The sequence below is a fragment of the Schistocerca serialis genome, chromosome 8, assembly GCF_023864345.2.
Source record: "Schistocerca serialis cubense isolate TAMUIC-IGC-003099 chromosome 8, iqSchSeri2.2, whole genome shotgun sequence".
Lineage (NCBI taxonomy): Eukaryota > Metazoa > Arthropoda > Insecta > Orthoptera > Acrididae > Schistocerca > Schistocerca serialis.
In genome coordinates this window covers 81,604,167-81,619,144 of record NC_064645.1, presented here as the reverse complement: position 1 = coordinate 81,619,144, position 14,978 = coordinate 81,604,167, and positions in this window count along the sequence as shown.

Below are 14,978 nucleotides of genomic sequence, written 5' to 3'. Positions count from 1 at the left end.
AGTGCACAAATGCATTTAAGTTGACGGTGGGGTACTCGAGCATTTATTTTGAACTGTACAACAGCTGTAATGTGACATGTGCGATAATTCTTAGAGGTCAATGTGTTAAAAACACGTATTTTCCAATTAAACAACGGACATTCCAGGTTGAAATAAGAAACAATGTAGGAGAAGATAGTCTGCTGCCTACCACAAAGATGACACGTTAATTTGCAAACACGCACAATTAAAAGACACTGACACATAACACTTTCGACCGCAGCCTTCATCAGGAAAAGACAGATAAACACACACGTTTCATTCACACAAGCAAACACACCTCACGCACACATGACTGCAAATTTTGGCACGTCGGGAGCTGGTCCTAGGTGCCGGAGATGGTTGTCATCTGTGCGGGAGGTGTGCTCGCTTTTGTGAATTAATGGTGAGTATTTTTCGATTGTTTTTTTGTAAACCACTTGTTGTAATGTATGCTAACTGCTGTATATGTATACATGTGCAAGCCTGTCGATGTATTGAATAACTCAGAAAACAAGTAACGGTGCACATTAAGTGAGTTCTATTTCTAAAACTATTGGGAATAGAGTATACTTCCATATGAAGTTTTTTTCTTTCAAATGATCGTTCCTGTAATATCACTGAATACTGACAATTCACCTGGGACACACTGAGTGCAGTGTGAAGCAGAACTCCATCAGAAAAGTTGCAAAGAGGGGAAAAACCCATCTAGTAAACATGGGCTCCAAAACGCAAATGGTAAGAGCTACGAAAGAGCTATGAACACTTGGTCTTCTTCGCTACTGTGGAAGACATTTCTTTTACCGAACAAATGCTCATAGCTCTTAAGGTATTTTATGCATTTTAGAGCCCATGTCAAAAAGACTTTTTTTTCTTGTTTTTTGTTATGGCTTATGTTACCACCTCTGAAAGTTTGTCGGTGGAGTTCTGGTTCACGCTACCTCGTAGATAGTTTTAAAGACTTCCTTCACACGGCTCTTCCTAGATGATTTTGTTGTAAAGAGAAAAGACAGGAAATTGCAGCGAAATGTAGAAAAGACATGCAGAATATTGGTACAGGGACTGACAGTTGAATTTCGACATGAATAACAGGGAAGAAAAACCGATATTGTTCATTTGCGCAACAGGATATTAATCGCTGTAAACAGTAACATCGGTAAAATGTCTGGGTGCGGTCATACAGAACGACCAAAACTGGAAAGATATCCTGTAGGAAGTGCAGGAGCTAGGCAGAGTCATTGGAAAAATCCTACGGTAACTTACTTCAGCCACGAAGTAAATCATTTACAGAAGACTCATTCCACCGATTCTTGAATACCTCTCATCAGTCTACGACCATTACCATGTAGCATTAGTAGAAGCGAAAGAAAAGATCCAAAGATGATCGGCACGATTAGTAAACGTGCTTACTTTATGGAGGTGCTCATCAAATTCCAGCAGAAGGCGGTTTGTAAATGGTCGAAATGTTTACTGTAAAAGTTAGGAGAGTAGGCGCAGCAAGAAGAGTAGAAACGTATTGCTTCCATCCATATTCACTTTTAGAAACGACCACGACGGCAAATTCATACTAACTGGAGCATATACAGGGTGTCCCAGCTATCTTGTCCACCCAAAATATCTCTGGAACAATAACAGCTATTGGAAAACGACTTTCACCGGTATCAATGTAGGGCTGGGGCCCATGAATGTACATATTTGGAAACATTCTAAAACGAAAGCATATGTGTTTTTTAACACAAACTTATGTTTTTTTAAATGGACCTCCTATATTTTTTCTTCAGCAATCCATAGCATGACAAAACACATACACAATGGCGTTGATTGCATCGCAATATTCCCATTACATCCCGAGATATTGAGACGCGAATTTAACACTTGAAACACCCGACATGCGCTGCTAGCGCACGTCCTGAGGCTCAGGCGTGAACCCCATGCTGTCCGTAATCGCGATGTGATTGACATGCGTAATCACACTTCCATACTTATCAAGAGGTCCGAAACGAATACTAAGACTTCCCTCGATTGCCAGGCTCCATACGCTGTTGACGAAGGAATCGTAGTGGTGCCGTGAGGGATAACTAGACTGAAATGTGATTGGGTCCCCGAGTACAATTGGATCACGGTACCCAATGTAAGGAATCACTGCTTTTCATCTTACTGAGATACTAAGCGGTTTTTACATCCATTTTTTACAACCATCCTCCACAATTCTGTGTCCGACAGTACGTCGGATCTGGCTTGACTTGGTATATCTGTGGTTGTTCCTGGGCCTTGGGCAGTTTTAGAAGGGTTAAAATGTTCCTGATGGCTCTATTACTCGGGTGACATCCAATGACTGCTCGACATTCGAGGTCACTGACCTCTCTTGAAGTCGTGAAACGATACGTGACTGTCGTTTTGCACATCGATCCTCCGCAGCTTTCTCCTAAATTTCTCCACTCTCTAGATCGTTAACAAACATTACAAAAAATATTTGGCCCTTTGCTTGGGTCCTCCCGAAATCACCTTCATAATGGTCGATTTCCTTCTGTTAAGAAAGATGCGTTGATGTCCCTCTTCCAGAAAGTCTTGAATCCAGTCACAAATCTTCCCTGAAATTTGGCAATCTCGTACACTGAGGAGCCAAACAAACTGGTACACCTGTCTAATATCGTCTAGGGCTCTCGCGAGCACGCAGAAGTGCCGCAGCACGACGTGACATGGACTCAACTAAAGTCTGAAGTTGTGCTGGAGGGAGCTGATACCATGAATCCTGCAGGACTGTCCATAAATCGGTATGAATAACAGGGGGTAGAGATCTCTTCTGAACAGCACGTTGCAAGGCATCCCACATATGCTCAATAATGTTCATGACTGGGGAGTTTGATGGCCAGCAGAAATGTTTAAACGCAGAAGAATGTTCCTGAAGCCACTCTGTAGCAATTCTAGACGTGTGGGGTGTCGCATTGTCCTGCTGGAATTGCCCAAGTCCTTCAGAATGCACAACGGACATGAATGGATCAGGTGATCAGACAGGATGCATACGTACGTGTCGCCTGTCAGAGTAGTATTCAGACGTATCAGGTGTCGCATATCACTGTAACTGCACACGCCCCACACCAGTACAGAGCCTCCACCAGCTTGAACAGTTCCCCGGTGACATGCAGGGTTCATCGATTCATGAGGTTATCTCCATTACAGTACACGTCCACTCGCACTGCACCGACTATAACATCACGTTCAAACAAACTTAAATCTTGATAACCTGTCATCGTAGCAACAGTAACCGCTCTAACAATTACGCCAGACATTTGTTGTTTTATATTGGCGTTGCCTACTGCAGCGCAGTATCCTACCTGTGGACATATCACCGTCTTTGAATATGCATGCCTGTACCAGTTTCTTAGGCGCTTCAGTGTATTTTGTTCACTAAATGACAATACCGAGCTGTGGACTGTTTACTGTTTTCCGCCCTCCTAAGAAGATAAAGGAGACGTTGTAAGTAGGCTGTTGAAGTTTTTATGTTGGTAACGCCACGTAGCGCTCTGTATGAAAATCACAGACTGTGCTGTGTGCATTCTGTGGCTGGTTGGACTCATTGTTGGAATGTTCGCTATTGTAGTGTTGGGCAGCTGGATGTGAACAGCGCGTAGCGTTGCGCAGTTGGAGGTGAGCCGCCAGCAGTGGTGGCTGTGGGGAGAGAGATGCCAGAGTTTTGAGCGGATGGTCTGGACGTGTGTCCGTCAGAAAAAGGAAAATCTTTCATTTGCGAACTATGCCTATCAGTAGTTAGTGCCTTCAGTAATTAAAATCTTTTATTTAACTGGTGATATTGGCGCTCGCTGTATTGCAGTAGTTCGAGTAACGAAGATTTTTGTTAGGTATGTGATTCATGAAAGGTATAGGTTATTGTTAGTCAGGGCCATTCTCTTGTAGGGATTATTGAAAGCCAGATTGCATTGCGCTAAAATATTGTGTGTCAATTTAGTGCTGATCAGAATAAGCAAAGAGAGAAATGTCTGAGTACGCTGGATGTCGATGACAGCAGCGGCGTGAAGGTGTGGTCCCAACGTGGCGTAATCCATGGTCCCTGCGGTGAGTGACAATTCTCGTGAGTGGTGGGGTGTGCGGGCTCGGCTCCACCTGAGCACCTTGTTCTGCAGGCGCTGCAGCTTCCGCATCCTGGTGACACTAATGCGGCGGAGCCATGCGTGAGGGCAGGCAGGATAACTGTTCGGTAAATGCGAGGCTTGGTATGCGGGATGTGGGGTACAGAGCCCTCGCTAGCTTTTCCCTCTTGTTGGCGACATGCTCTGGGCTCCGGGATTGGTGGTTGTCGGGCAGCGGGGCGCCTGCACGCCTACAATATTTACAACATCTCTTACGAGTGCGGAAGCGATTACATCTGTCAGTCCATCCGCACCGTTATCAACCGCTGTGCGGAACATCAGCGAGGTATTAAAAATGGACTGCCTATTGTACTGGATGTAGCGCCGCAGAAGGGAAGGAGTGCAATCGGTGGCTGGTCACGTGAATGTTCTATATTTTCGCATTCCATTTTCTCCGAGAACGCTGACTTCATATCACGTGAACCGTTCTTTGGGAATACATACCTGAGATGGTTAATTTCGGAATCCAAGTGGTCCTAGTCGGAAATGGTTTCTGCTCTGTACATTGACTGTTTGAAACTGCTCTCTTCTGGACTGGATGGTGAATACTCTGGGCGCTAAGACACAAATCAGTGTGCTTCACTTCGCGGTATCTTTCAGAAATAAGAATCGCGGATTACTTCCTACTGAAAAATGTATCAAGTATTTCTGTGACGTTTCACACCAAAATACCGAACAACATTACCATTTAGTGTATCTTCTGTCGTTCCTTAGTCACAAAAGTATTAGTATCTTCTCAGTTTACAAATTTATTCTCTGTGGTATATTACTCGAAGATCTGAAAAGAAACTTTGTAAGTCAAAATTCACTTTTTTTTTATAATTTTTTTTAACTCTGGTCCATGTTACACACTCAAAGTAGATAAATCATAATTCTTTCATAAAAATTAGTCAGTTCCTAGAGATATGAATTTATCTGTTCGTTTTGAAAAACTAATATAGAGTTCGGTGCCGTAATAAAATTTGTCGCCACCGGAAATTTCTGTTCTGAATGTCCAAACTACGCTCAACTACCGTTGCGCACATGTGCCTCAACGAGTTCACAGATAATTCAATTAAAATATGTACCTCCACAAATAATTCTCGGTACTTTACACTTTGCAATACAAACCGCGTCAACAGAGAATTAAATCCTCGTTAGAATGCAAAATCTTCACATAATAATCATCATTGTCTGTATAAACACATATATGCATCAGTACGACCAATCATACAAAAAAAAAAGTGGAATAACAAGAAAAAATTTCCGAGGAGACATCTATCATCATTTATGCAAATGACGTCTGAGCACGTTTGTTTCCTGCACGCCTTTATAAGTGTCAGAGATTCCACGAACAGTGAACATAGAGAAGATCTTAGGAAGTTGCATGTCAGAGCCGGCCGATGTGACCGAGCGGTTCTAGGCGCTTCAGTCCGGAACCGTGCTGCTGCTACGGTCGCAGGTTCGAATCCTGCCTCGGGCATGGATGTGTGTGATGTCCTTAGGTTAGTTAGGTTTAAGCAGTTCTAAGTCTAGGGGACTGATGACGTCAGATGTTAAGTCCCATAGTGCTTAGAGCCATTTGAACCAATTTTTGTGTGTCAAATCGGAAAGCGGGACGAAATCATCTAGTGAGTTGCTCAGTGACCGCACTGGCATCGATGCGGAAGATGACAGAGAGAAGCGTGAAATATTAACTCGGTCTTACGAAACAGTTTCAGTGCGAAAGACCGTAATGCGATTCCTTCCATCAATAATTTCACTGACGACGGAATGGCAGATAATGAGACAAGTGATCGCGTAAAAGAAAAACAGCTAAAATCGTTCAGCCGTGGAAATACAGAATGATATACCTGTGAGACCGTACAGAGATTATGCAACATAACAACATAAATTTCTTCCCTCATAGCACTACCGCAGGTCGCCGCGGCAACGGAGGGTACCAACCGGTTGAAGAAAAAGAAAAGGGTATAACATTCTCATTTTCAGGAAGAGTGATCCGATAGCTAAACGTAAATATGGGTCTATATCGATGACGTCAGTCTGCTGTAGAATTATGAATCGTGTTCTATGCTCACGCATTACGAAGTTCCTGGAGATCGAAAAAATATCTCGGATTCCGTAGAGATGTCATGAACTATACAGCCCACTCCGTTTGTCCAGATCGCAGTAGACGTGTTGCTGTAGTGTTATTTGCCTCCCGTAAGTCACTACACGCAGTTCCGCATTGTCATTTAGCGAACAAAACACGAGCTTGCCGAATATCGGAGAAGATTTCTGACTAGATTCAAGACACGTCTTTCTTAACAGAAGGAAATCGACAAATGTGAAGATGATTTCGGAAGTACGCCGAGGGAGTAATAAACGGCCACATATTTTTTGCAATACTTGTTAATGATCTAGAAGTTGGCGAAATTCAGGCGAAAGCTGAGGAGGATCGATATGTAAACGACCGTCACATATCGCTTCACGGGTTTTGTTTCAGCTCTGTTAGTTACTTGACAGTTTATTTTGTAAGCTTGCAACTTTTGCTGGGAATGGAAAATTATTTGATTTCCAGCAGGCAGGAAGGGTGAAGGATGAGAGTCTGGAGCGCGTGGTGGATTGTCGTTTGGTCAGCAGAAGGCTTTCAGTGCGTCTCAAAAGCAGGTAACAGCAGTCTCTGGGAGAAACCCAGTTTTCTCGGAAGGGCCCTATTTCCCGAAACGTTATTGTGGTCAGTTCCTGCCTACACAATCCGTTGCAACAGGGGCGGTACTGCCGGGCCTGGAACATTTGTATGGAATGACACTTCTGGGTAGGAATCGTTAGCGCCAGGATTTCACCCGGAACAAGTCCCGCCCACTCACCCCCGGTTTTCCCGGTCTTTGTTCGGCGCCTGGGCTTGGTTTCAGTTGACCCACGTGGTTTACCGCGTTTGGCTGCACTTGGAGTGAATGTTAAATTAATATCTTGCTAGGTCCTAAATTTTGCCACATACTTAAAAGACACGTTGCAAAAAACGTGCACAATTGGCCTCAGCTGAGTCAGGTACTTCCACAGCAAACATAAGAGAAAACAATTTAGCACTGAATTCTTTAAATACGAGAACTCAGTATTCAGATGAATAGCCTATGAAGAAACATACTTCAATGTGAGAAAAAGCACCCAAAGCTAAAACAGGAAAAACCTACCCTCAAAGAATAATTTGCTTGGAGAAAGAGGAACCACGGTTTTTAGAACTCAGACAGTATATGCCAAACAAGCACCAGTGTTCACTATAATTCCAGAGGGCATCAAAATTACTTTGTTCTTGCTAGATCAATCCAGGCTGTTTTTGCTTGTTATTCACTGAATAGTTTTACTGAAAAATTTTAGGGGTGGAAGAAGCGGTGGCACAGCATGAAGGACGTTTTACAGCCGTGAAACACTGCAGCATTTATTTCCTTCTTAACTGCTCTGTGACAAACATACACATCATCATTATTATTTTTAATAATGGTTTGAATGACATGAAATTAATTTATCTTTTGGTTAAAAATAGACAGAACAAATAATAACGACAGATTACTGTCCTGAGACGTTTGCAACAGCATATAGGACACTAATTACACAGGACCGCCACAATTCTTTATAACCTCGTTTATAATGCGCAAGTATGGCATTGGAAGAATTTAAAAGTTAAAATTCACCCATTACCCCTGCAAATACTAACGAAATATGTCATATAAAGCCCGCATCTCGTGGTCGTGCGGTAGCGTTCTCGCTTCCCACGCCCGGGTCCGCGGGTTCGATTCCCGGCGGGGTCAGGGATTTTCTCTGCCTCGTGATGGCTGGGTGTTGTGTGCTGTCCTTAGGTTAGTTAGGTTTAAGTAGTTCTAAGTTCTAGGGGACTGATGACCATAGATGTTAAGTCCCATAGTATTCAGAGCCATTTGAACCATTTGTCATATAAGTAAATATCTTACTGCTTTCATTAGGCAGTTCTACTTCATGGCATTCTTATATTCTTTAATTTTCGTGAGCTACTATGAGGGTCTACATAAACAAAACGACTTTCACTTATTTATGTATAACGTTGATTTTAGACAACAGAGTTAGTCGACTGCATCCGCGGCTTTACTACCGACATGAGAGATTCAAAACCATTGTTTTCGCATTGTACGTTTGCTCTGCTGTTTCTCTCAAATAAACGTACTATAATAAGTGAATTAGTTAATGAAAATTTGTCCGTATTGCCTTTCAATAACATCACATTTTTTGTTTTCTACTGCTGGCGATGCTTTCAATCCTCTATAAATATTTTTATTTCTTTAATAATACGCATTCGTATTATATTACTATCCAGGAAGACTTAAATTTCTTATCATTACTAAATTTCATCACAATGTAACATGTGTTGGACTGTGACGATAACAACTTTGATGTAACTTCCAGTTTGCTGAACTGGTGGCTGTTTAGGGAGGACCTTCTACTTTGGATAGGCGTGGAGGGGGGTGAATGGGACTTGTTCCGGGTGAAATCCTAGCGCTAAGGGCACGTCTTCTGGGTCTCCAGGTGGGGTAAGCGGCTTTTCCCAGGTACAGGTAGACTAATAGTCTCGCAGTGTAGAATGGCGTGCTGCATAGTCAACTGCGTATCTTCACATGAAGGGAAAATTAGTTATGTAGTTGCATGTCATTTGCCTTTGTTTCCGTCGCAACGAATTTGTGTTCGGCGTCCACCCATGCAGATTTCTGTTCATAGAAGCTCTCAAGGGCAATGCCCTCGATTATTCCCCAGAAGAGGCATGGCCATTACGATAGTCTTGTCGTTCTTCAGTAGCGAATTTTACAATTTGCAATAGATAATTAGCAAAATTTGCGTTGCTTCCAAGTAAAACCACGATGTCATTAAACTTCTTTTCAAGATTGCCAATGAGTACGGCGTGCATTAAACTACTTGTCAATATTTGCGAAATTTCCAATATTTAGACGTTTTCTTCTTCACTGTATTTCTGTGTTATGTCACACTAGTAAGAAATAGTTCTAATTTGCAGTCAGTTATGAGCCTTTTCAAAGCCTTTGCTGTAGTATGTTACTCTAAATCCTGGCTTCTTTTTTCTTTTCCCCTCAACATTCAAAATTTATCCATCAGACACGTGGCAGTGGTACTTTGCAACTTGCCGAAGATATTTGACTAATGATTAAACATTTCGATGAAATTTTCGCATTAACGTATTTATCTCTCAGTGTCATCCTTCAGAGGTTGTGTTAATGCGATGGCGTCATTGTAACTAACCTGTTACTACGGGTTATTCCTTATTATTGGGAATGGAAATACTTATTGCTTATGAAATCAACGTGAGAAGAATAGGGTCGCCACCGGCTCTAACCATACAACTAATCAAAGATTTCGTCGAGTCGGAAAATAAATTAATTTGATCACAGACCAAAAACTCACGAACATGCATACGTTGTCATGTCGCTCACATGGGATACGATGTAATTAATAGTGTTCCCCGTGCACTGTTCACGACAATCAAACATTTAAAATAAAATAGCACATGCAAGAACACTGTGCAGAAGATCAGCTCCCAGCAACTCACCTGAAAATAAGACTTAATCTAAAGCATTTGTTCTAAAATACAAGGGGAGACTAATCACTGGACCTGTGCATAAGGAAACGCATTGGATGTGCTAACGGGAAAGCTACGAGGTGAGTGGCTTAGGCGCAAAAACGTAATCTCGGAACATAAGAGAAAATTGTAGATAAAATCATTTATTCCTAAGATAAGGATTTGAGGCATGTACACGATTCCTGATAACACGTGGTTTGTGGAGACACAATTCCTAGTTATAGTGCCAAATTCCAACAATATCACATCACACAATCATGTTAACATTATCTAAAACATCCATGCGATCGGACAGTTAGTGATGCCGGTAGCCCAACAACTATAATGTTCTACCACGTGGTTGGCTCCCCACGGACAAAAGACACATAAAGCAAGGAAAATTTACGATAAGGCAAGGCTCTAAATATTTAGAAAGGTGAAAGCTTATGCAGGCACAGCTGAAGGCAAACAGACATTCATACAGAAGCGAGTGCTCACTTCTTATCGACACCTTTGTGTGGCGCTCTTCCGGCGGATCCAAGTCTGCTACAGAAATTTGCTAAAAGAAAAATCTGCCAAAGTTTTGCATTCCTTGCTGCGACAAGGTAAAGCAATCTTCCAGATTTGAAAAGAGAGACCAAAGGCTAACAGCTCTCCCCTCGCCAAGTAACAACGCGCCACGCGGTCAGTCTAACTCACCCTTCTTCGACTGGAGCACAGCTGTGGACGCTTCCCGTACCGGCGGCAGTCTACGCCACCGTCTAGCAAAGTGACACACAACCACATTCATTCAATCACACTACTATGAGAGCAAAGAGAATAGAGAAACGAGGAAAAGAAAGAGAAATGGTAATGAAAGTGGGCTACCGGACTAATGAAAGGTGGCTACTGGACCCTTTCATCACCCCAAACGTCCCGGAGAAGACTGTGCCGCGTATTTTCTCGACATGCTAGGAGATTCGCCAACAGTCTTCGAAAGAAACATACCCTAACGAGCAACAATTGCAACAGACAAACAGCAGCACAAAAGAATTGGTTGATCTCTTAGATCCAAATGAGTTTTATCTGACCTTAGTCAATAATTGTGACCTCATGCGGTCCACAAGGCTAACAAAACAAATTAAATTAAGTGTGATACTGTACGCTAACATCATGTCATCTGACCTACTACGACAGCAAACATGAGATATTATCTTAAAATTGCTTAAACCTATTATCAAAAGTTAACATAGACATAGATGAACAGGTACACTATATATATATATATATATATATATATATATACAAACAAATTCAATGATGCAAAATCATTATCATGAACCAAAGCAGTATCAGCTGGTGCTGACATGAATAAAAACATGTGAGTGCAAGTGCAAAATACAATTTTCACAACAAATACAGTGATACAAAATTATTAATGAACCCAATGGAATGACAGCTGGTAAATAACCACCTTTGGAAAATAAGACATGAGTACAAAAACACACCCAGAAACCAGCTCGTTGACACGCTGTCATTTTGCAGTTTCGTCACATGGTATATTCACTGCGTATTCTCTTTAGGTGCTGGGGTGGGCGTCTCTTCTAAAGGCGACTTGGAGGATAAGCTACTAGGGGACCACAACACTGAACTGGGGAGTTCGCAGCGGCGTTGATTGTAACGTCCGTTGTAACCCAGGTTGTTCATCCTAGACAGCACCCCGCGATGTTGCCTCGTGCCCGTTTCCACCCTCTGCCTCCATATTGTGGGATGGTTCGGCGTTGCAGATTTGCAGGACATCGCCACTTGTGGGCCCTGCCTCATCATCGTGAAGGTGGCTTGGCGGTCGTCGTCCATGTGTTGTGGAGGAATGTGTTTTACCGACACACGCCCCCGTCTCCTGTCGTGTCAATGGGGAGACACGCGCTCTTCTGCGTCGCATCGAGGTCGACGTAAACTCGTGCGGATGTCGGGCTTGAGACTCGCTTATCACCTCTTTGCACCGTCTCAGCTGATGCGTCAGTGGTGGGACCCGTGTCCCTCCGGGCAGTAGGCGTTACCTCACCGCAGCGGCCGTCTGGACTAGCGGCGCTCAGGGATCGGCGGCCTCGCCTGGTGTGCGTCATACTTTCCCTTTCGCTTGTCAGATGACTAGCGCATGGGGTGGAACGCCGGCCATCAGCTGGCGCTGCCGGCTCCGGTGTGAGCCTGCGCCTGGGGGGAGACCAGCATCCCCTCCCCTCTGATGGGGAAACAGCTGTGACCGCTCGCCGCACCACTGCTTCGCCGTTGATACCAGGGTTCTGCAACGCCTGCCGGTGGACCAAGCCCTGTGCTTTCTGATGCGGAGGCTCCCTAGGCGGCCTTGCGCCCACTAATGAACTGCGCTCACAGAGATCGTCACAAAATATCATGTGTACAGATTACCACAAAATCTTCGGAGTTTCTCACGCCTGATCAATACATGGAATAGTGCCCAAAATTAACTTGACAAAAAGGGCCTTCTTAACATTACTAATAAAAAAAACAATGAGGAAAATTAAATAACCAATATTCAAACAAACAAAAAATCCTTTTTATAAAATATAGTTCCAGCATTACATCTGCTCTCAATCACTCAGGGTAGATCTTGTACAAGGTTTGGTCAGGATTTGGATAGGATTTGGCGCCGCTGCTAGCTACAGACACAAAACTCTACCTACTCCTAACTACGCTCTCTCACACAATCTACACAGCTCGTACTAGTCACCATCACCATATAGCCCGACTACAATTCCCACATATAAACAAAATATTCCTTTCAACTACCAATACCCATATTGTTGTTCATTAACTGCTCCTCCAAGGTTTGCAGAACACGTTTGCTGATCTGTGACAAATTTCCGAGACTTCTTTTCTATGGACATTGCATAATAAACGTTATGATTAATGAGACACAGAAGGTTCATTCAAGTCACATCTGGAATGGTAAATGTTTCAACATCTATTCATCAGACTAATGCAAAAGGTCAGTCGGCATAAAAGTGGAAATAAAAATCATCCTATCCTATTAGCAAACACATAAACACTTCGTCCTATAAGTACATAAAAACATACTGTCAAAAGAAATCCATTGTCCGGGGCCATGAGTACCCAACTTACTGCTATCATAAGATACTCATAATGATTACACACTTACTCACCACGTGTCCCCAGGGGTCCTCACCTACCGTCATGTTATTTTAGCTTGGAGGTAGTCGCATTGATTCTCTATTAAATATCAAGCTGCTTGAGTTTGTAAGCTGTTTCCATATACGTCTTCTGGGGTTTCACATCCTGGTGTCCTCAACCGTACCTAGTAGTATGTGATGGCAAGTTACACTTTCCAAATATCTTATAAGATGGCAACTCTGAAAATCAAAAACTATTAGTCTCCCTTCATACACAAGTCCTTCATCTACAAGTCACCAAGTTGCTTCATTAACATCGCAGTACATTTGAAAAATCTCACTGAATCATGCTCACCTAAGGGGAATAAGAACACTAAAACTGTAATTTATCATCAAGAATTACCTTACGACCATTGACTCGCCACGCCAACACACCCGATACCTTTTTAGTCATCAAAAAACGAAAGTCGTCTTACTGTAATAGGAAACGCTTCATATGAGCCTCATAATCATTCACATTCAGACGTTTTGAAGCTGCACAACACTACTCCTTTCTGCTGACAAGAAGAAATAACTACACACATATTGGGGGACCCTTTACAATTCATAGAAAATATAAACGTTAATTTTAATCACACCAGAGTGAATCAAAGCATTGGAAAATACGCACTGTAATTTTACGAAACAGAAGCGACTGGGTTTACCGCAGACACACCAATACTGTGACCCTCCCTCAACAAATCTTCCATAATAACGTCTTCCTTTATCAAAGGCACATCAATATCGTCAATAGCACGGGTCCTCATTAAGTTGCGCCAACCGAGTCATCCAATAGTCATTGATCCCTTTGATTAGGGGCATTTGTCGGATTGTGCCGCGGGTTTGCGGGACGAATTTCAACACCCACTGGCGGACCACCCGTACTGTTTACGGCACCCCTGTTGTTGCTTGTTCGATAATTATTTTGTGGTCGATCACGACTACCGTTCCTAGGTCCACTATAATTGCGCCTAAATCTCTGCTCATTACCATATCTTCTAAACTCCCGGGGGTATCTTTGATTTACTCTCGTCGAATGATGACGATTGGCATCGTTCGTTCTGCCTGCGATCCGTGAGGAGTCGCGACGCTGCCAACGCTCGCGCGCCCTGTAACTCTGAGGCGACCCGTTACGTCTGAAGTGCCACCTGTCTCTACGGCTGCGGCTTCGCTCGCGCGGCCGCTGCTCGTAGGCGCTCTGACCGTAGTTCTGCGTGGTGCCATTCGCATCGCACTCAAGCTCTAAAAGGAAATTGCGAAACCCCTCTACGTCATCCTTACGTCGTCCTGCAAGGATAACGTGGCGCAACTGCATTGGAAACTTTCCCAGGCAAATGCGAATAATTTCCGCAGGTCCATAAGGATCGTCAAGATGTTCATTCGCCTACAGCATGTGCTCGAACATCTGCACAGGGCTGGAGTATTTTGACCTATTTAACTCTGGTAGCATAATGAGTCCGTGTTCTACACGACTTTGCGCTGCCACTGACCAATAGATCGACAGGAAGTGTTGTCGAAACTCCCCAACAGTGTAGCAATTGCGTGCAATTGACCTCATCCGCGCCGCTGGCTCACCTTCGAGGTAGCCGCACATATACTCTATCTTGTGCGCACTGGGCCACGTAGGAGGGTGGGAGAACTCGAACTGCTGTATCCAGGCCCGCGGGTGAATCCCCGTAGCCGAGTTACGGAAGACTTCAAACTTCCTCACGGTAAGAAAATGTTTAAAGTCAAATTCGTGAGTTTCCCTTGGCGAACGTTCCTGAGGGGATCCGCGCCGTTCCCACCTGGTACGAGATCCGTGATCGTGACGATGATCAAATTCGCCGTCGTTCCCGGAATCATCGTCGGAATAGTGGCCCTTTCGTTCATTTCTTTCAACTTCATGGGCCGTTAACTCTTTTAGGCGAAGTTCTAAACGGGCCATGCGCTCACATAGTCCCTCGGTAACCCCTCTTTGTTGTATATTTTTTTCACACTGCCCGCGCGGACATTTCGTTATCGACCGTATTTCGTCTGAATCCGCTGATGACGAGGTAATCGTTTCCCTATTATTGTCAGACTTACGCGCCACTGCGTCTGAGATCCTGG